Below are 6,000 nucleotides of genomic sequence, written 5' to 3'. Positions count from 1 at the left end.
AATTAATTATTTTAAGTTAAACTATCAAAAAACTCTACCTTCTGGAATTGCCTATGAAAGGAGTGCAGGGAAACTGATGGCTAGAGACTAGCTTATGTGGCATGATTCAAACTTCTTAGTCTTAGTTTTAGTCTTAGTCTTAATTTTAATTTAAAACTTCGAAGCCCCCGCAGAATTCCATGGGAACTTCGAGTCTGGTAAAGGACTCTCCAAGACACTGGACTGAAAATAACTTTCGACAGCGGTAGATGAGCGACTGGGGCTCAGGTTTTGCAGGTGAAGCCCAAGGTCTCCAAGCACCGAATAGGCACGTGTTTTACTCCTTTAGGCCAGATGTCTAAAAGAATCTCACTTGTGCAGCGTCCTGGAGGGAATTACACTGATCTGGGGAGCAAGAAAGTGGCTGCGGTCTGGACCTGGCTACTTTTTAGCGTTCCACATTTGTTGAAATTCCTCTCGCTTTCAATTCCGGTATAGACTCGGCTCAAACGCTGGCTCCTGGAGCTAGCTGCGCGGGTCTTGCCGGCGGGGGCGCGCGCGGCGGGAGCGCGCGGCTGGGGGGCACGGGAGACCCTGCGTCAACCGCCCACAGCGCGGCTTTGCGTCCGGCCCCGGTCGTTGCTGCAGCCCCAGGGCGCGGAGGCCCGGCCTCTCCGCCCAAATGTTAGTTTGTAAAACAGCGGGGCTGGAGTCTGCTGGGTTTGCAGGCTTCCGCCTTGTAGGAAGTCTGGGAGGCTCAGAATTCCCAACTCTTTCACCTTAGAGCCTCTTCGCCCCTGCAAAACCGCCCAGTAACCTGGCTCCCCACAGCCTGAGCAGGTACGCGGACTGCGGGCAGCGGCGGCGTGCGCGGTCCTTCCCTCGTCGGGTTGTGAGAGTTTTCGATGGGTTCTCCGGCAAAAGCGTTTACCTTTCCTCTCTCAGCGGCAGTTGTGCCTCTGTGGGGGAGAAATCTGAGGCAAATCCAAGCTTTCCTACCCTGTGCCCCCCAACCCCATGTCATCGTGTACTGTATCATTAAACGGTTTGAAGTGCGTCCTTGAAGGAGGACCGGAAGACGTCTCTGCGGTAGCAGGTGACTGATAAACGTGGGCTAATTTGTGGTGATACAACGTACACGCCCTAGCATGGTTTGGAGGGTTAAATGAAGAGACTACGTAAAATCCTTGAACATTTTCTTGTAAATACAGGCGCTTGTTCCATATAACCTTTATTTGTATACGCAAATGGATCCACTGATGAGGTGGTTTTGTAGCACCTGGTGACTGTCCCGTCTTTTTCTTAATTAGTTTCTTGGCGTGGCGGGCGTCCCTGCCTTCCTGTTATCGCAGGTAGATGTAAGCCTGTGCCTACCTTAAGTGCAAGGGCGTCTTTGTGCGTCAAAACCCATTTTCCCTTGTTTACTCCAGGGTGTCATCCCATCAGTTTTCTTCTGTACCAGTAAACACATTTTGCTTTCTATTGGGTCATGTCCATCGGCATATGTATTAGTTTCCTAGGGCTGCCTAAAAAAGTACCGCAAACAAATTTATTCTCTGACTTCTGGAGGCCGAAGGCTGAGAAGTGTTGGCAATGTTGGTTCCTACTGGAGGCTCTGGGGGCTAATTTGTTCATGATTCTTTTCTAGCTTCCGGAGGGTTATTTGGAAAAAAAGGTCACATTCACAGGTTCTGAGGTTAGGACTTGAATGTGTTTTGGGGAAGAGGACACAATTCAACCTATGACAGCATACAAACACGTTATTTTTCTCATCAAAAAAATCTTCCTCTTGCCCATATTTTATTCCCGTTTGTAGCACAATTTCTCAAGTGCTTACATTCATATTCACTGTCTCCACTTCCTCTTTTTTTTTTTAAGATTTTATTTGTTTATTTGTCAGAGATCACAAGTAGGCAGAGGCAGGCAGAGAGAGAAGGGGAAGCAGGTTCCCCGCTGAGCAGAGCGCTCTATGCAGGGCTTGATCCCAGGACCCTGGGATCATGACCTGAGCTGAAGGCAGAGGCTTTAACCCACTGAGCCACCCAGGTGCCCCTCCACTTCCTCCTTGACAATTCTCTTCTTCTTCTTCTTCTTTTTTTTTAAATTTCTTTTCAGTGTAACAGTATTCATTGTTTTTGCACCACACCCAGTGCTCCATGCAATACGTGCCCTCCTTAATACCCACCACCTGGCTCCCCCAACCTCCCAGCCCCCGCCCCTTTAAAACTCTCAGGTTGTTTTTCAGAGTCCATAGTCTCTTATGGTTCACCTCCCCTTCCAATTTCCCTCAACTCCCTTCTCTCCATCTCCCTGTGTCCTCCATGTCATTTGTTATGCTCCACAAATAAGTGAAACCATATGGTAATTGACTCTCTCTACTTGACTTATTTCACTCAGCATAATATCTTCCAGTCCCGTCCACGTTGCTACAAAAGTTGGGTATTCATCCTTTCTGATGGAGGCATAATATTCCATAGTGTATATGGGCCACAGCTTCCTTATCCATTCGTCCATTGAAGGGCATCTTGGTTCTTTCCACAGTTTGGCGACCGTGGTCATTGCTGCTATGAACATTGGGGTACAGATGGCCCTTCTTTTCACTCCATCTGTATCTTTGGGTAAATACCCAATAGTGCAATTGCAGGGTCATAGGGAAGCTCTATTTTTAATTTCTTGAGGAATCTCACACTGTTCTCCAAAGTGGCTTCACCAACTTGCATTCCCACCAACAGTGTAAGAGGGTTCCCCTTTCTCCACATCCTCTCCAACACACATTATTTCCTGTCTTGCTAATGTTGGCCATTCTAACTGGTGTAAGGTGGTATCTCAATGTGGTTTTAATTTGAATCTCCGTATGGCTAGTGATGATGGACAATTCTCTTCTAGAACGTAGATCAATCAAGCATTGGCCTCCATCACTCTTGAAATTGTTGCTGTACTTCAGTTCACAAATGACCTACCTCCATGTTTCTAAATTTGTTGGTTCTTAGTTCTCTTACCTGACCAGCATTCAAGACATAAGTTTTTCTCACGTATTTTCAGTATATGCCCTCTTGGTTTTACCTTCTGGCTCATTGGTCGCTCATTCTTAAGTTTTGTTTGCTGGTCCTTCTTTCTCAGACCTGACATTTTAGATGGAATGCCTTTGGTAATAGAATTTCATTGAAATTCTTTTGATGCTTTTCAAAAAAAGTTTCGTGAATTGAATTTTGGTTTCTGTATCACTACATTAACTTTACTTAAAACATTATGCGACAATTAATATGGGTAAAATATAGGCTTATGTTCTATAATATATATGTTTATTATTATTACCAACAGTTTCAACAAAAGAGCATTGTATTCTTCAAAATGAATTTTTAGTGACATGGCATCAAATAATGTTTCCGAATACTTATTTGACTATGAATTATGTTTGGCAACTGTGTTTTTAATTAACTGCAGTGTTTCTAAAATAATAAATCAATTGTATAGTTTGTGAATGAAATAAAAATTTTCAGTGTTGTCAGAAGATATTTTTGTTTTATCATTCATGGTGAAATTAAAAAATGTCTTGACAGGTTGTACAAAGTGTCATAGAGTTTTCGTTTTTGAGGATTTTCTGTTTGCTTAGCTTTTCTCATATGTATTTGAGCCATTGTATCCATGTTATATATACACACACACATATATAATGTATTTTTTCATTTAATTTTTTTGGTGAACTCTTAAAAATGTGTACTATTCTTGTGCAGCTGTGTCAAATATTGGTTAAAATCATAATACATGTTCACATATAGTTGAAAATCCACAATTATATCAGTAATTGTTATGTGCCTTCTATCCTTTACATTAGGGATTGTGTCCAAAATATTTTAGTTTTTAAAAACCTTATTCAAACTGATTTTATTCATAGTGTATCCTATAATATTTATTATTTGGTTTTGTATTTTACTTCCTAAATATTCTGTTTTTTGGTGTTAATATTTGTATTTTACAGAAACATGCTAGCAGGATACTATTGACTTTTGCCATGGTTTCTGCTAAATAAAAAAATACTTATTATCAGGCTCTTAAAATTTATTAGATGACCCTCTCTACACTAGAGTAGGTACTACTCTAAAAATTTAATCGTGTTTATTATGTTGTCAACAAATGCAGGCCTATATTTTCCCATTTTTCATAGGATTGTTAACTTTTTAAATTCTTTAAAATCTGATATTAACTCTTTTTAAAAAATTCTTTATTTAAATTCAACTATTTAACATATAGTTTCAGGAGTAGAATTAGTGGTTCATCAGTTGCATCAGTTACATATAACACGCAGTGCTCATTCCATCGAGTGCCCGCCTTAATGCCCATCATCCAGTTACCCCATCCCCCCGCCCACCTCCCCTTCAGCAATCCCCAGTTTCTTTCCTAGAGTTTAGTCTCCAGAGTACCTCAAGCAAACTATCTACATAGACAGTGCTTAATCTTGGATATTCTCATAAGCACTATCTACATAGACTGCTTGAGGTACTCTGGAGATTGAGAATTTTGGGGTGCATTCAGTGAGTAATATTAACTCTTAATACTTACTGGTGATGATGTGCATGCATTTCACTTTATTCATGTTCAAGAATTTGTGATAAATGCTGCGAATATTTGCATCATTTTTATTCTTCAGCTAACCTCTGCATCCAGAGAGTTTGCAATTTAGAAAAGATGTAGAATTCTTTGAGGAAAGATGTTACTAAAAGCTGGTGAAAATTAAATTCTTTCTCCTTTTTTGGTTATATGCTCTTTTTGAAATCTTTCAGATTTTTCTCTTTGAGGTTCTTAAATTTCATTCTGTGTTTGTGTTATCTGTTTACTTTTTAGTATTTTGTGAACTCTTTTGATCTATGGTTTCCACTATTCTTTAATCTGAGAAATTTATCTATATTATTTCTTCAAATATTTCTTCCTGTCCACATTTTCTTTCTCACTGGATCTTCTAGTATGTGGTTTTTAGCATTTATATAATTCTACATATCTCTTATTTTATTTTTCGTTTCTATTTCTTTATCCTTTTCTGTTGCTTTCTGGCTGAACACCTCAATTGGATCTTCCATTTTCCTAATTTATTCTTCAACCCTATTATTCTGTGATCAGTTATGTTGTTTTTTTACATTTTTCATTTATAGTATTTCTACTCAGGTCTTTAAAAAAATACCCTGTGTACCTGTTTTATATCGCTAATATTCTCTGTGTGTATGTGTTTGTGTATCTTTGGTTCCTCTATAAGTTTGTATGTATGTATGTATATATGTATTTAAGTAATCTCTACTTGCAATGTGGGGCTGGAACTTACAAGCCTGAGAGCAAGAGTTGTGTGTTCTTCTGACTAAACCATTCAGGTGCCCGTGGACTTCCCCTCCCCCTCCAGTTTGTGGCTTTTCTTTTGCAAAGCTTATATTTTTCAGGTGTCAAGTTATTTTCACCTGTGAGCTCATATGCTCTTGGTAGTGTCAGCTGCTCTTGTCTGGTAATCTATTATGAAATCGTCAAGAGCCAGGCCCCAGTCCATGACCCTCCCATCAAGTTTAGGGAAATTATACATGTGTATGTGTTTCCCAGGTCTGCCATTACAAAATACCACCAAGTAAGTGGCTTAAAACAATTGTAATTTATTCTCACAGTTGAGGAGTCTAGGAGTCTGAAATCAAGGTGTTTGCAGTGCTAGGCTCCTTCTAAAGGTTCTAGGGAAGAATTTCCCTTGCTTCTTCCTAGCAAAGATGCTTGCAATTTTTAACATTCCTTAACTTATAGTTGCATTACTCTAGTCTCTGCCTCTTTCATTACATGACCTCTATCCCTGTGTATCTATGGTATCTTTACATAATTTCCTTTTTTTAAAAAGATTTATTTATTTATCTGAAAGAGAGAGAGAGAAATACTTCGGTGGGGGGGGGGCGGTGTCAGAGGGAGAGGGAGAGAGTTCCCTGCAGACTCAGCGCTGAGTGAAGAACCTGACATGGGGCTCAATCTCATGACCGTGAGATAAGGACCTGAGCCAAA

The sequence above is a fragment of the Meles meles genome, chromosome 7, assembly GCF_922984935.1.
Source record: "Meles meles chromosome 7, mMelMel3.1 paternal haplotype, whole genome shotgun sequence".
Lineage (NCBI taxonomy): Eukaryota > Metazoa > Chordata > Mammalia > Carnivora > Mustelidae > Meles > Meles meles.
The sequence above is the reverse complement of the archived record's forward strand: the minus strand, read 5'-3'. Positions refer to the sequence as shown.